We start from the raw sequence: 17,356 nt of genomic DNA on the forward strand, positions 1-17,356 counted from the left end.
TGACGACACACCAGAGTATATGCATACAACGCCTTGTTTGTATGCCCTTGTGGTAAGCGCATAATTTTGTTGGTTTCTTCAGGATTGCATATTGATGCCTTGATGTTATGAACATTTTCTCTAACGGGTTTGGTTCAACTATCACATTTGGAACCTGAACTGGCTACCAGCATTATAACTTTATTCATACGGAACTACTGGGAATTTAGTTCTCTATATTTAATCTTTGTTTAGTGCTGCATACCTTGTTTGCATGTGATTTTATGTTACATGTTTAAATGTTGCATAAAAATTCATTCAATTTTAATTGAAAGATAATGACAACAGTCAGCACGCAAGATCACAACTACACCAGTTATACGATGACACTGTACTACACTGGTGACATTTATTAATCCAAATAAAAAAAAAATTATATGCTTCTTCCACATTCACTTGTAACCACTTGCCTAACGGGCACTTATACCCCCTTCTTTACTAGGCAAATTTTCAGCTTTCAGCGCTGTTGCACTTTGAATGCCAATTGTGTGGTCATGCAAGATTGTACCCATATGAAATTATCATCTTTTTTTCACAAATAGAGCTTTCTTTGGGTGGTATTTAATCACCCTAGGGCGCTTTACTTTTTGCAATTTACCAAAAAAAGTGCAAACAATTAAAAAAAATAAATAAATAAAAGTTTCTATTATCCAATTTTTAAAAAAGGTAATTTTTTAACCGTCACTGATGTACGTTGATGAGGCAGCACTGATAGGCGGCACTGATAGGCAACACTAATGAGGTGGCAAGGATAGGCAGCACTAATGAGGTGTCATGGATAGGCGGCATTGATGATGGGTACTGATAGACAGCACTGATAGGTGGCACTGATTAGCATCACTGCTGGGCGCTGACTGGCACAACCGCTGAGAACTGACTGGATGCACTGGTGGGCACAGGCTGGGTGGCACTGGTGGGCACAGGTAGGTGGCACTTCTGGGCACAGGTGTGTGGGACTGCTGGGTGGCAAAGGTGGGTACACTGCTGGGCACAGGTGGCTGACACAGGAGGGTGTACTGCTGGGCACAGGTGGGTACAGTGCTCGGCACAGTTGGGTGCAGTGCTGGGCATAAGTGGGCGGGACTGGTGGGTGGCACTGCTGGGCACCGATCATCACTGGCCTAATGATCAGTGTCGATCCCTGCTCTGACAACTGCCGCTTCTCGGCAGTACTTTCCTGGCGCTCTGACAATGTGAGGAAAGTGCAGCCGAGAAACGGCAATCGCATTTCATTGGACATGGCTGATCACGTGCTTAAAGCCCGGCATGATTGGCCTTTTAACACATTACGTGATCAGCTGTGTACGTAATGTGTTAAAAGGTTGCGTGGACCAGGGGGCGCACAGGAGGGCATGTTCTTGGAGGACGTCATAACGTCCACCCAGAACTGGCCGGCCGCAGTGTAGATTCGACTATCTGCGGTTGGCAATTAGTTAATCCAAACATTTTTCACCCCCACAAAAAAAAAAAACTTGGACACTCTAATTTCCATACAGATATCATTTGGGCTAATTTGTAATGTCCAGGCATTTTAGGGCCTCAAGAAAATATAAAAGAAGACAAGAGTTCATCATGACTGAAGAATGATCAGATATATTGTATATAATATAGTTTATAGACTGTATTTTGCCCCCTAACCAATTAATATAACATGAAAATGTAATTTTTTTGGTAAGACGTAGGATGATCCATTATTGCCTACATTAATCTAAAGAAATATGATTTTATTGGAGTAGAAAAGTATATTATAATTTTACATATTTCAAGTCTTTTCAAAAGCTCTTTGAAAGTTTAATTTTATTTTGAAACTAAGAAAAAAAACTATACTTAACAACTTCCTATGGAAACACACAAGCAGGTGCATTAGCAAGATGATGCTCCATGTGTCCATTCACACACAGGGCACGGCTTGGCCACGCCACCTCTTACTTCATTACATGACTGCCTGTGATTTAGAGCAGTGGGAGCCAATGACAAGGTAGAGAAAAGGGACAGCCAAGGCTGTTGTGGCCATTCATTGATATCAATGGGGATCAATTACATATTGGGGGGGGGGGGGTTTGGGGCTGGGGGTACTGCTGCACACATGTTTTTGTAATGCATGCATACAATGCATGAAGCTGAAAGAACTTGAGCCTTTAAAATCAATTTATCATGGAAAAAAAAACAGTGGTGATGACAATAAAGGCTGTCGTCATGGAGGTAAAACCTTGCAGACAACAAGTGGTTAAGCACAACATAAATCTACATATGAGCCATAACAATTTAGATAAATAAATTACATGACAAGATAGTAGGATAAAAAAGGCCATTGCGCTTTTATTGGTGAAAAAAAATACATTTTATGTTCAAAAATGTTAGAAAATAGATTTTAAATCATAAAAAAAATATAAAAAATAAATTAATGTTCGAATACTGCTATAACAACAATAGTCCATTCATTTTTTCTTCTCACTGTTCACCAGGGGTATACTAACAACTCATGGGGCCCCTGTGTCCTTGGCCAAACTCAAAAAAGCCTTTGAAAAAGGTACCAGTGGCATCTCATGGGGCCCCCTACTGACCCCGGGCCCTGTGCCTGAGTTTAAAAATGGTCAGTCCACTCCTGCTATTGACCAGAGGAAGTAGGCTACAATATTGCAAGGTGAGACATTGATGTTTGATAAAAGATCAAGGAAATCAATTATCCAGAAGACACAGGAGCAGAATTATGTAAAGATGAGCTGGATACACAATTATCAGCCAAGTTTTCTATCAATAAGTACACGTCCAGTCACAGGTTGATGTGAACATTGAAGATCTGCAAGGGCACACCCAATAGCAAAAAGAATGCCGTGTACAGCTAACAAAGCCTGTACCTAAAACAGAAAAAAAGAGAACAGTTAGAAACCAACAAATAGAACAATGATATTTCACAGGATAACAGACATACATGAACAATTTAACATACAACAGCATGAAGACTAAACACACCGGCCATGACACGCAAGCATTACAAGAGCAAAACCACAACCAGCCTGACACCCCCCCCACAACTACCTACAAAGTTGATCCCAATCCAAAAGAACAAAAACAATAGAAGGACAACCTGACACATGTCACCTCAACCTGATTACAACACAAAATTAAACATTTCCTGCACCCCAAACAAAAACACAGACTCATAGCAAACATGACCAACACTCCACAACTGATAATGAAAAATTGGCACATTCAACTGACAACACAGACTGACTAACATTCAGACTGCAACTCAACCACACTGCCCTATCCATGTCATTGTAATGGTCTTCCACATGTCACTGACCCCCCAATGTCACTGTCCTCCCCATGTCAGGACCCACCATGTTACTGGTCCCCCACATGTCAATGTCCTCCTCATGTCAGGCCACACCATAGGTCACTGGCCTCCCCATGTCAGGCCCCACCATGTCACTGCCCCCACAAGTCACTGTCCTTCACATGTATTGCCCCCCCCATATCATTGCCACCCCCCATGTCATTGCCCCACTCCAATGTGACGTCTCCCCCTCCCATGTCACTGAACCCAGGGGCGTATTTTTTTCAAGGCAAAAAAGGCGTTTACCTAGGGTAGAACTTTTTAGGGGGTCGGTGCGGTGCTGCCCCTTCCAATGGAAGGGATACTAAGTACTGGAGCGGGCAGGGGGCTGCTGTGTCTTACCTGGTTCCGTGTCCCAGTCCCGTGATAACCCAGTCAAGAAAACGCTGCTCCTTTACTCACTCCGCCCGCTCTCTAACCCGATGTTCACGCTGCTCCTCGGCTTCGACTCCTCACCGGTGATTGGGCACCAGAACTGTAGCTCTGGAAAGGCACACAGGCGGACAATCACATGCAAGGAGCCAGAGCAGAGCGGACCCACAACATCGAGTGAGGGAGCAGCCAGAGTGAATGAAGGACAGCAGACTGCCCGGTAAGTGGGCCGTGCAGATGGTGCTGCTGCAGCAGCACCTAGGCTGGCGCAGGGGTCAGCATGTTAAGTGTCATTGGTGTCATTGGGAGGAATAGTGTCCCACCATTGGTGTCACTGACACCAAGGATGTGGCACTATTCCTCCCCCCACTGACACCAAGGATGGGGCACTATTCCTCCCCCCACTGACACCAAGGATGGGGCACTATTCCTCCCCCCACTGACACCAAGGATGGGGCACTATTCCTCCCCCCACTGACACCAAGGATGGGGCACTATTCCTCCCCCCACTGACACCAAGGATGGGGCACTATTCCTCCCCCCACTGACACCAAGGATGGGGCACTATTCCTCCCCCCACTGACACCAAGAATGGGGCACTATTCCTCCCACTGACACCAATGATGGTACACTATTCCTCCCCCCATTGACACCAATGATGGTACACTATTCCTCCCCCCACTGACACCAATGATGGGGCACTATTCCTCCCACTGACACCAATGATGGGGCACTATTCCTCCCACTGATACCAATGATGGGGCACTATTCCTCCCACTGATACCAATGATAGGGGCACTATTCCTCCCACTGATACCAATGATGGGGCACTATTCCTCCTACTGACAGCAATGATGGGGCACTATTCCTCCCACTGACAGCAATGATGGGGCACTATTCCTCCCACTGACACCAATGATGGGGCACTATTCCTCCTACTGACAGCAATGATGGGGCACTATTCCTCCCACTGACAGCAATGATGGGGCACTATTCCTCCCACTGACACCAATGATGGGGCACTATTCCTCCCACTGACACCAATGATGGGGCACTATTCCTCCCACTGACACCAATGATGGTACACTATTCCTCCCCCCACTGACACCAATGATGGTACACTATTCCTCCCCCCACTGACACCAATGATGGTACACTATTCCTCCCCCCACTGACACCAATGATGGGGCACTATTCCCCCCACTGACACCAATGATGGGGCACTATTCCTCCCACTGACACCAATGATGGGTCACTATTCCTCCCACTGACACCAATGATGGGTCACTATTCCTCCCACTGACACCAATGATGGGTCACTATTCCTCCCACTGACACCAATGATGGGTCACTATTCCTCCCACTGACACCAATGATGGGGCACTATTCCTCCCACTGACACCAATGATGGGGCACTATTCCTCCCACTGACAGTAATGATGGGACACCAAAACAAAATTAGTCAGGAAGGGGGTAGAAGTTAACAGTAGGCAAGGGGTTAATGGAATTAGGTATCCATTCGAGGTATGTTCTGATAATCATAGAGGCCATGAAATAATGTAATTCATGATACATCAGAATGTGAAATTGTAGCTACTGAAATATCGGGGTGAAAATTGTGACCCCTAAATTGCTGTCACACCACCTACCACACACAGACATCGACAACAAAACAACCACAAACAATTATTGACAGACTTCCAACCCTTCTGCCATAAACAGCACCCCTACCAAAGTAACACCATCAAGTGACAGAACTGCAACTGCACTGACATCTGTGTACCCATATGAATGCGTAGCGTGCAAAGGGTTAAATATCGCGTATTAAGTAAGGGCCCCCCCTCATATCACTGTCCTACCCATGTCACTGCATCCCCCCACATGTCACTATCCCCACATGTCATGGCCACCCTCCAATATCACTGCCCCCCCCCCCACATGTCACTGTCATCCCCATGTCATGCCCACCCCCAATGTCACTGTACTCCCCATGTCACTTCCCCACACCGGTGCAGTAGGATCAGTCCCCCGTGAAGATCTGCCCCCCTTGTCGTTACCCCCCAGCAAGATCAGTGCGCCGTGAAGATCTGCCCCCCTTGTCATTACCCACCAGCAAGATCAGTCCCCCGTGAAGATCTGCCCCCCTTGTCATTACCCACCAGCAAGATCAGTCCCCCGTGTAGATCAGCCCCCCTTGTCATTACCCACCAGCAAGATCAGTCCCCTGTGAAGATCTGCCCCCCTTGTCATTACAACCCAGCAAGATCAGTCCACCGTGAAGATCTGCCCCCCTTGTCATTACCCACCAGCAAGATCAGTCCCCCGTGAAAATCTGCCCCCCTTGTCCATAAACCCCAGCAAGCTCAGTCCCCCATGCAGATCTGCCACCCCTGGACACAACCCCCCCCCCCCCCTTAGCAGCAAGCTCAGTCCACCGTGAAGATCTGCCCCCCCTTGACACAACCCCACCCCCCATAGCAGCAAGCTCAGTCCACCGTGAATATCTGCCCCCCCCTTGACGCAACCCCACCCCCCGTAGCAGCAAGCTTAAGTGCCCCGTGAAGATCTGCCCCACTGGACGCAAGCAACCCCCCCCCCCGTAGCAGCAAGCTCAGTCCTCAGTGAAGATCTGCCCCCCCTTGACACAACCCCCCCCCCCCATGGCAGCAAGCTCAGTCCCCCGTGAAGATCTGCCTCCCCTTGACGCAGCCCCAGCTCCCCGTAGCAGCAAGCTTAAGTGGCCCGTGAAGATCTGCCCCCCTTGACGCAAGCAACCCCCCCCCCCCATAGCAGCAAGCTCAGTCCCCGTGCAGATCTGCCCCCCCTTGATGCAACCCCCTCCCACCCCCATAGCAGCAAGCTCAGTCCCCGTGCAGATCTGCCCCCCCTTGACGCAACCCCCTCCCACCCCCATTGCAGCAAGCTCAGTCCCCGTGCAGATCTGCCCCCCCTTGACGCAACCCCCTCCCACCCGCATAGCAGCAAGCTCAGTCCCCGTGCAGATCTGCCCCCCCTTGACGCAACCCCCTCCCACTCCCATAGCAGCAAGCTCAGTCCCCGTGCAGATCTGCCCCCCCCTTGACGCAACCCCCTCCCACCCCCATAGCAGCAAGCTCAGTCCCCGTGCAGATCTGCCCCCCCTTGACGCAACCCCCTCCCACCCCCATAGCAGAAAGCTCAGTCCCCCGTGAAAATGTGCCCCCCATTGACGCAAGCAACCCCCCACCCGTACCAGCAAGCTCAGTCCCCGTGCAGATCTGCCCCCCCTTGACGCAACCCCCTCCCACCCCTATAGCAGAAAGCTCAGTCCCCTGTGAAAATGTGCCCCCCATTGACGCAAGCAACCCCCCACCCGTACCAGCAAGCTCAGTCCCCGTGCAGATCTGCCCCCCCTTGACGCAACCCCCTCCCACCCCCATAGCAGAAAGCTCAGTCCCCCGTGAAAATGTGCCCCCCATTGACGCAAGCAACCCCCCACCCGTACCAGCAAGCTCAGTCCCCGTGCAGATCTGCCCCCCCTTTCCACCCCCATAGCAGAAAGCTCAGTCCCCCGTGAAAATGTGCCCCCCATTGACGCAAGCAACCCCCCACCCGTACCAGCAAGCTCAGTCCCCGTGCAGATCTGCCCCCCCTTGACGCAACCCCCTCCCACCCCCATAGCAGCAAGCTCAGTCCCCGTGCAGATCTGCCCCCCCTTGACGCAACCCCCTCCCACCCCCATAGCAGAAAGCTCAGTCCCCGTGCAGATCTGCCCCCCCTTGACGCAACCCCCTCCCACCCCCATTGCAGCAAGCTCAGTCCCCGTGCAGATCTGCCCCCCCTTGACGCAACCCCCTCCCACCCCCATAGCAGAAAGCTCAGTCCCCCGTGAAAATGTGCCCCCCATTAACGCAAGCAACCCGCCACCCGTACCAGCAAGCTCAGTCCCCGTGCAGATCTGCCCCCCCTTGACGAAACCCCCTCCAACCCCCATAGCAGCAAGCTCAGTCCCCGTGCAGATCTGCCCCCCCTTGACGCAACCCCCTCCCACCCCCATAGCAGCGAGCTCAGTCCCCGTGCAGATCTGCCCCCCATTGACGCAAGCAACCCCCCACCTGTAGCAGCAAGCTCAGTCCCCAGTGATAATCTGCCACCCTTGACAGAAATCCCCCCCCATGTGACTGGCCCCCCAAATGTAACTGCACCACCAACACGTTACTGATGTCACTGATCCCCCCACAGGTGACTGTTCTCGCCATGTCACAACCCCCTGCAGCTTGTAGACATCTTGCAGTTGGTGTCGGTTGAATCCAGCATACAAGGGGTTACCAGAGTGACAGCAAGAATACATCTTGCGGGAGGAGGATCGTCAGCCCCAGTGATCCAAGGGATGGGATTCAGCGGTTCATATACCTTGCATCCGGCATAAAACGGGTTAACACTGTGAGAGGATGAGATCGCCGATCCTCTGCTAATGCCTGAAACCGGCACATGCGCAGATACGTCGAGGGGGGTAGATCTTCATAGGAGGCAGGTTTTCATGCTACACCAGCTCAGAACGTGAGTGCGCAGACTGGTGCAGTAATCTGTGCTCAGCTAAGGGCAGACAGCGGCAGCGTTAGACAGGAGAGGCTGTTCTGTGCCCTTTCCCTCACACACACACGATCGCTAGTTCAGACTGCACACAGTTTAATTACCTGCACCCTGCTTCCTTCCCAGCAGGAGGAGGGGGGGGGGGGTGGGTGTGTGTGTTAAATAGTTTGAGATTAGAGGTGGAGGGATTAGTGACTATTTGCACTGGGGAGGGATATTTGCTAGGAAGGGGGATATGTTTTAGGAGGGTAGTTTGGGGGGAGGGGGAAGGATATGTGCAAGGAGGAGGAATTAGGGGGGATATGTTTTAGGAGGGTAGTTTGGGAGAAGGATATGTGCAAGGAGGAGGGATTGGGGTGGGGATATGTACAAGGAAGAAGGATTAAGGGGGATATGTGCAAGGAGGAGGGATTGGGGGGGGGGATATGTGCAAGGAGGAGCGATTAGGGGGGATATGTGCAAGGAGGGATTAGGTAGGATATGTGCAAGGAAGAGGGATTAGGGGCAATATGTGCTAGGAGGGGGGATTGGGGGACTGTGTGCTGGGGGGGATATGTGCTTGAAGGGGGATTGAGCGGTATGGGCTATGAGGGGGGATTGGGGGGGGGGGATATGTGTTAGGAGGGGGAGGGGAATGATATGTGCTAGGAGGTGAAAAGAGGGGGGTATGTGCTAGGAAGGGGATTGGGGGGGGGATATGTGCTAGGAGGGGGGTTTGGGGGTGATATGTGCAAGGAGAGGGGATTGGGGGTGGGAGTTTTGGCTAAGAGGGGGATTGGGGAGGGCATTGTGCTAGGAGGTGGGGGAATTTGGGTTAATAGGAGAAGGTTGAGGAGGATTTGTGCTAGGAAGGGGAATTTGGGGGGTTTGGGTGGGGAGGGAGGATTTGTGCTGGAAAGAGTAATAGGATGGGATGCTAGGATGAGAAATGTGAGGAAAAGATGTGTGCTAGAGGGGGGAATTTTTTGGGTAGGGGAGATATTTGCAGGAGGAACTAGAGATTTGAGCTGGGAGGTGGGTGTCAGGAAAGGACTCACTGCTGGTGGTGCTGTGGCTCACCCGCTCTGCAGTACCAGGAATTACCAGCAGGTGCCTTTTAGCAGCCAGGATCTCACATCCTGCAATCAAGCCATCACCTGAGGCTGATTGCAGGAGGTGTACTTAAACAGGCCTGCAATCAGTGCCTTGGTGTTTGTTTCCCATGAGCCTGTGTTAACCTGTTTCCCGAAACCTGCGATCTACCTGCTTGACTCTGACAATGATTGAACTCTTCCTGCACTGACCCAGCTCTCACTATGACTATCTGCTTGCCTACTCCTCTGTACCTGATCCGCCCGATTGATCCTGACTAATCTACCTCTCCTGTGTATGACCCCGGCTATTAGAGATGAGCGAAGTATTCAAAAATTCGATTCGACTGATTCGGCGAATTCGTGGAAAAATTTCGATTCGAGTCGAATATATTCGCTGTGAATTTAACTTATAAAAGGGTGTTTCTAGGCTTCAGAGAGCCTTTATATTAGTGCAGAACACTGTACCTTTAATTTAAATGCCCTTGGAGTCTGCTGGGGAAGAGAAATAATACTGACAGTCAGTATGACATGCAGATGAGTGCCGTCGATCTTAGAATCACCGCACACTTCACTCATTTGGGCAGTCACGGGGCCAAAACCAGAGTGTGGAGCCACAGTGTGGCGGTGGAGGCAGCAGCAATGGGAGGCCATACAGCACCCTATGACAAAAATGGAAACCACCAGCAGTGTGAGGAGACCTGAAAGTGGCACATGGCAAAGTGTGGCAATGGAGACAGCAGCAATGGGAGGCCGTACAGGGACCCATGACACACTCTGGACCTGGCAGCAGCATGAGGAGGCGGTACAGGGGCCCATGACAGATTACGGGCCTGGCAGCAGCATGAGGAGTCGGTACGGGGGCCCATGGCAGATTAGGGGCCTGGCAGCAGCTATGGGAGGCCCGTAATCTGCCAGCACCCTATGACAAAAAATGGAACACACCAGCAGTGTGAGGAGACCTGAAAGTGGCACATGGCAGAGTGTGGCGATGGAAACAGCAGCAATGGGAGGCCGTACAGGGACCCATGAGAGACTCTGGACTTGGCAGCAGCATGAGGAGGCGGTATAGGGGCCCATGGCAGATTAGGGGCCTGGCAGCAGCTATGGGAGGCCCGTAATCTGCCAGCACCCTATGACAAAAAATGGAACACACCAGCAGTGTGAGGAGACCTGAAAGTGGCACATGTTTGGGGCATGATTCATGGCGGATTTAGTCAGTTGTGTCAGGAACTGGTGGTTTGAAATCCAGACTAATCCACGCCTGATTCATTTTCACAAACGTGAGTCTCTCCACACTTTGGGTGGATAGTCGTGTCCTCCGCGGAGTTACAATACCTCCTGCCGCACTAAACACGCGCTCCGATGCCACGCTACTGGCCGGGCATGACAGCCTTTCAAGGGAAAATTCAGCTAGTTGGGGCCAAAGGTCAAGTTTCGTTGCCCAGTAGTCAAGGGGATTTTCTACCTCGGTTGGCAGGGTGCTGTCCAAGTAGGCCTAAGCCTGTTGTTTGAGGTCCTGCTCCAGGTCCACCTGATGCTGCTGCTGCTGCGGCTGGTTAGTAGTTTCCTCACTGCGCTGGTGAAGAAAGCTACTCATCATCGACTGCAGACTGAGGCAGCTGCTGCTGGTGGAGCTGCCACTGCTCCTACCACCCCACCCCTCCCCTGCTGCCATGGCAGCGGAATGCGAGCGCACAGGGCCCACAGTGTCTGAGGATGGACGTTGGCGCAGAAAGGCAGAGACCAGCTGACTACATAGCTGGTTTTTATAGTACGTTATTTTGGCCTCCCTCTCAGCAGGTGTGAAAAAGGCCACCATTTTTGAACGGTAGCGAGGGTCCAACAAGGTGGACAGCCAAAAGTCATCCCTCTGTCTGATGGTTATTATTCGGCTGTCGGTACGCAAGCAAGGAAGCATGCTATGGGCCATTTGTGCCAAGGAATGCGAGGGACTCCCTGCCTCCATCTCCACAGCATACTGCCACGGTGCGTCTGGGTCCTCTGTCTCCTCTTCCTCCTCCTCTACCAGATGCTCCTGCTCCTCCACTCCTGTCCGCTGAGTGGAAAAACCACCCATTTCACTCAATAATTCCTGAGCACCAATGTCCTCCTCTACCTCCTCCTCTTCTTCCTGTCCTGCCCCCACAGGGGTCATGTGGCGTTGAGATCTGTGCGCCACGTCTACCGCACCCTGACCAGCCATTGTTAACGGCATTTGTTCCAGGACGTGCAACAGAGGAATGACGTCGTTCATCCCATAGTCCTGCCGACTCACGAATAGCGTGGCCTCCTCAAAGGGCCTGAGCAAGCGCAGGTGTCACGCATGAGCTGCCAATGGCTGACATCTAAGTTACACAGGGAGTACCTTTATCCACTTTTAACATCAGGAAATCTGTGATGGCCTTTCGCTGTTCGTAAAGGCGGTCTAACATATGTAGGGTTGAATTCCACCTTGTTGCAACGTCACAGCATGAGGAGTCGGTACGGAGGCCCATGGCAGATTACGGGCCTGGCAGCAGCAATGGGAGGCCCGTAATCTGCCAGCACCCTATGACAAAAAATGGAACACACCAGCAGTGTGAGGAGATCTGAAAGTGGCACATGGCAGAGTGTGGCGATGGAGACAGCAGCAATGGGAGGCCGTACAGGGACCCATGAGAGACTCTGGACCTGGCAGCAGCATGAGGAGGTGGTATAGGGGCCCATGGCAGATTAGGGGCCTGGCAGCAGCTATGGGAGGCCCGTAATCTGCCAGCACCCTATGACAAAAAATGGAACACACCAGCAGTGTGAGGAGACCTGAAAGTGGCACATGGCATGAGACACTGTGGACCTGGCAGCAGCATGAGGAGGCGGTACAGGGGCCCATGGCAGATTAATGGCCTGGCAGCAGCTATGGGAGGCCCGTAATCTGCCAGCACCCTATGTCAAAAAATTGAACACACCAGCAGTGTGTGAGGAGACCTGAAAGTGGCACATGGCAGAGTGTGGCGATGGAGACAGCAGCAATGGGAGGCCGTACAGGGACCCATGAGAGACTCTGGACTTGGCAGCAGCATGAGGAGGCGGTATAGGGGCCCATGGCAGATTAGGGGCCTGGCAGCAGCTATGGGAGGCCCGTAATCTGCCAGCACCCTATGACAAAAAATGGAACACACCAGCAGTGTGAGGAGACCTGAAAGTGGCACATGGCATGAGACACTGTGGACCTGGCAGCAGCATGAGGAGGCGGTACAGGGGCCCATGGCAGATTAGGGGCCTGGCAGCAGCTATGGGAGGCCCGTAATCTGCCAGCACCCTATGACAAAAAATGGAACACACCAGCAGTGTGAGGAGACCTGAAAGTGGCACATGGAAGAGTGTGGCGATGGAGACAGCAGCAATGGGAGGCCGTACAGGGACCCATGAGAGACTCTGGACCTGGCAGCAGCATGAGGAGGCGGTACAGGGGCCCATGGCAGATTAATGGCCTGGCAGCAGCTATGGGAGGCCCGTAATCTGCCAGCACCCTATGTCAAAAAATTGAACACACCAGCAGTGTGTGAGGAGACCTGAAAGTGGCACATGGCAGAGTGTGGCGATGGAGACAGCAGCAATGGGAGGCCGTACAGGGACCCATGAGAGACTCTGGACTTGGCAGCAGCATGAGGAGGCGGTATAGGGGCCCATGGCAGATTAGGGGCCTGGCAGCAGCTATGGGAGGCCCGTAATCTGCCAGCACCCTATGACAAAAAATGGAACACACCAGCAGTGTGAGGAGACCTGAAAGTGGCACATGGCATGAGACACTGTGGACCTGGCAGCAGCATAAGGAGGCGGTACAGGGGCCCATGGCAGATTAGGGGCCTGGCAGCAGCTATGGGAGGCCCGTAATCTGCCAGCACCCTATGACAAAAAATGGAACACACCAGCAGTGTGAGGAGACCTGAAAGTGGCACATGGAAGAGTGTGGCGATGGAGACAGCAGCAATGGGAGGCCGTACAGGGACCCATGAGAGACTCTGGACCTGGCAGCAGCATGAGGAGGCGGTATAGGGGCCCATGGCAGATTAGGGGCCTGGCAGCAGCTATAGGAGGCCCGTAATCTGCCAGCACCCTATGACAAAAAATGGAACACACCAGCAGTGTGAGGAGACCTGAAAGTGGCACATGGCATGGGACACTGTGGACCTGGCAGCAGCATGAGGAGGCGGTACAGGGGCCCATGGCAGATTAGGGGCCTGGCAGCAGCTATGGGAGGCCCGTAATCTGCCAGCACCCTATGTCAAAAAATTGAACACACCAGCAGTGTGAGGAGACCTGAAAGTGGCACATGGCATGAGACACTGTGGACCTGGCAGCAGCATGAGGAAGCGGTACAGGGGCCCATGGCAGATTAGGGGCCTGGCAGCAGCTATGGGAGGCCCGTAATCTGCCAGCACCCTATGACAAAAAATGGAACACACCAGCAGTGTGAGGAGACGTGAAAGTGGCACATGGCAGGGGCATGATTCATGGCGGATTTAGTCAGTTGTGTCAGGAACTGGTGGTTTGAAATCCAGACTAATCCACGCCTGATTCATTTTCACAAACGTGAGTCTCTCCACACTTTGGGTGGACAGTCGTGTCCTCCGGAGTTACAATACCTCCTGCCGCACTAAACACGCGCTCCGATGCCACGCTACTGGCCGGGCATGACGGCCTTTCAAGGGCAAATTCAGCTAGTTGGGGTCAAAGGTCAAGTTTCGTTGCCCAGTAGTCAAGGGGATTGTCTACCTCGGTTGGCAGGGTTCTGTCCAAGTAGGCCCAAGCCTGTTGTTTGAGGTCCTGCTCCAGGTCCACCTGATGCTGCTGCTGCTGCGGCTGGTTAGTAGTTTCCTCACTGCGCTGGTAAAGAAAGCTACTCATCATCGACTGCAGACTGAGGCAGCCGCTGCTGGTGGAGCTACCACTGCTCCTACCACCCCACCCCTCCCCTGCTGCCAATGCAGCGGAACGCGAGTGCACAGGGCCCACAGTGTCTGAGGATGGACGTTGGCGCACAAAGGCAGAGACCAACTGACTACATAGGTGGTTTTTATAGTACGTTATTTTGGCCTCCCTCTCAGCAGGTGTGAAAAAGGCCACCATTTTTGAACGGTAGCGAGGGTCCAACAAGGTGGACAGCCAAAAGTCATCCCTCTGTCTGATGGTTATTATTCGGCTGTCGCTACGCAAGCAACCGAGCATGCTATGGGCCATTTGTGCCAAGGAATGCGAGGGACTCCCTGCCTCCATCTCCACAGCATACTGCCACGGTGCGTCTGGGTCCTCTGTCTCCTCCTCCTCTACCAGATGCTCCTGCTCCTCCACTCCTGTCCGCTGAGTGGAAAAACCACCCATTTCACTCAATAATTCCTGAGCACAAATGTCCTCCTCTACCTCCTCCTCTTCTTCCTGTCCTGCCCCCACAGGGGTCATGTGGCGTTGAGATCTGTGCGCCACGTCTACCGCACCCTGACCAGCCATTGTTAACAGCATTTGTTCCAGGACGTGCAACAGAGCAATGACGTCGTTCATCCCATAGTCCTGCCGACTCATGAATAGCGTGGCCTCCTCAAAGGGCCTGAGCAAGCGGCAGGTGTCACGCATGAGCTGCCAATGGCTGACATCAAAGTTACACAGGGGAGTACCTTTATCCGCTTGTAACATCAGGAAATCGGTGATGGCCTTTCGCTGTTCGTAAAGGCGGTCTAACATGTGTAGGGTTGAATTCCACCTTGTTGCAACGTCGCAGATCAGGCGATGCTGTGGAATTCCGTTCTGCCGCTGCAGCTCAAGGAGGGTGTGCTTTGCGGTGTAGGAATGGCTGAAATGCATGCAAAGTTTACGTGACATTTTAAGGATGTCTTGCAGTGGGATGGTGGATTTTAGGAACCGCTTGACAACCAGATTGAACACGTGAGCCATGCATGGCACAACCTTCCTTGACGCAGAGCAGACACCATGTTCTTTCCGTTGTCGGTCAACATGGTTCCGATTTTCAGTTTGCGCGGAGACAGCCATCTGTCGATTTCTCTGTTCATTACACTCAGAAGTTCCTCCCCTTTGTGACTACGTTCGCCAAGGCATACCAGGTGCAGCACAGCGTGACACCGTTGCGCCCTGCACATGTGATATGCCGGTCGGGTAATGGGACTTGGCACGGGGGTGGCGGCTGAGGACACGGCGGAAGAAGAGGTGGTAGAGGCGGACATCTTTTGTGGACCAAGGACGTGCAAACGTGGAGGCAAAAGCGGCGTGACCTGTCCAAGTTGCTGGTGCGGCTGTGCCGGCACCACGTTCACCCAGTGGGCCGTAAATGACATGTACTGTCCCTGACCGTAGTTACAACTCCACACGTTGGCGCTGCCGTGCACTTTGGCAGAGACCGACATGCTCAAAGACTGGCCCACCATCTCTTCTACATGTGAATGCAGGGCTGGCACTGCCTTTTTGGCGAAGAAATGACGGCTTGGCACTCTCCACCGCGGGGTGGCACAAGCCATCATTTCTCGGAAAGGTGCTGAGTCCACCACTTGGAAAGGGAGGGACTGCAGCACCAGCAACTTGGACAGGAGGACGTTCAGCTTTTGCACCGTCGGGTGCGTGCTCGCAAACTGTTGTCTCTTGGAAACGGATTCCAAGAAAGACTGCTGACGGAATCCGTGAAGAGGAGTAGCAGGAGAAGGAGCATCTGAACGAGCGGAAGATGGCAACGAGCGACAACTCCCCTCAGCAGAGGTGTTGGAGCCTTGACTGGCTGATAGAGGGCGATTGACGTCGGGTGACGGAGCAAGTAACGGAGCGGGTGATGGAGCGGGGGCTGGGGCGGGCAGAACCGCCGTATCTTTATCACGGTTTTCCCAGGCCACCAAATGGCGACGCTGCATATGCTGCCGCAACGCTGTAGTCCCAATATGGGCCCCCTGGCCACGCTTGACTTTCTGGCCACATAGTCGACATACGGCTACGTTTACTTCCTCGGGCGGCTTGACAAAAAATTGCCACACTGCCGAGTAGGAAACTTTGCCGCCGATACTCCTCACTGGCTGACTGCTGCTTCCTCCGTGCACACCGGCACCACTACTGGCCGTGGTGGTAGGCTGCAGTGGAGCTGGTGCTGTACTCCGTGGCCGTTTGCCTCCACTGACACTGCTGCGACCCTGCTGCCTCCTGGGCAACCCACCGACTGTTTTGCTCGCTGCCAAGCTGGCACCCTCTTCTCCTGATGATGCGGAAGCAATAGCCTGATGACGACGAGGCTGCCAAGTGCGATCAGCCTCATCATCATCAATTAGGGTCTCCGCCTCACTACTAGCCCCCTCGGCTGCGTGTGGGTCAGGAGACAGACCTGTCTCTAGACCGGCTACCGAGCCACTCTCCTCGCCACTACTTCTTCGCCTGGCTGCTGAAGAGGCGGATGTCTCCCCCCGTTCCTGACCGCCCTTTGTTAGCTCTTCCTCACTGTACAGTGGGGCTGAGCCCACAGCATGCGATACTTCGCTTGGTGAGGGAACACCAAAGGACAGGGGCAGGTAGAGGACACGTGATTTCAGTGGGCTTGCTCCCGGGCCATGCCAACTAACGGTTGTGTCTGACGTACCCACCGACCGTTGGCTGTAGGTGTCAGAGGTGACCTGGGAAGAGGAAGACGACCGAGCCAACCAATCGATGACGGCAGGGTTGTCGGTGGAGACACGACCGCTGGATGACACCAGGAGCACTGGCCTCTGGCTGCGAATAGTGCTGCCTCGACCCCTTCCTCTGCTGCCACGTCTGCTCGCTCCTAAAACATTGCCTCCTCTGCCACTCCTCTGCATGTTGTCTGACATACTCTTTAATTAAACGATTCTGTGTCCCTGAGTAACAATTCTGTGTCTGTCCCTGAGTAACAATTCTGTGTCCCTGAGTAACGTTTCTGTGGCCCTCAGTAACAGTTCTGTGGCCCTCAGTAACAATT

The 17,356-nt window shown here is 52.8% G+C and overlaps 1 long non-coding RNA gene across 1 annotated transcript; it reads right to left on the reverse strand.

Annotated features, from left to right (window-relative positions):
- Window positions 1-2,332: 2,332 nt before the first annotated feature.
- Window positions 2,333-8,194, reverse strand: LOC149441381 (uncharacterized). Its single transcript, XR_016307390.1, has 2 exons — window positions 8,060-8,194; window positions 2,333-2,897 (listed from the first exon to the last, which is right to left on the reverse strand). It is a non-coding gene; the product is annotated as an uncharacterized LOC149441381 (long non-coding RNA).
- Window positions 8,195-17,356: the final 9,162 nt, after the last annotated feature.

This window comes from Staurois parvus, unplaced genomic scaffold (assembly GCF_062004578.1).
Source record: "Staurois parvus isolate SC_StPar_1 unplaced genomic scaffold, SC_StPar_1.0 ptg000996l, whole genome shotgun sequence".
NCBI classification, from domain to species: Eukaryota; Metazoa; Chordata; class Amphibia; order Anura; family Ranidae; genus Staurois; species Staurois parvus.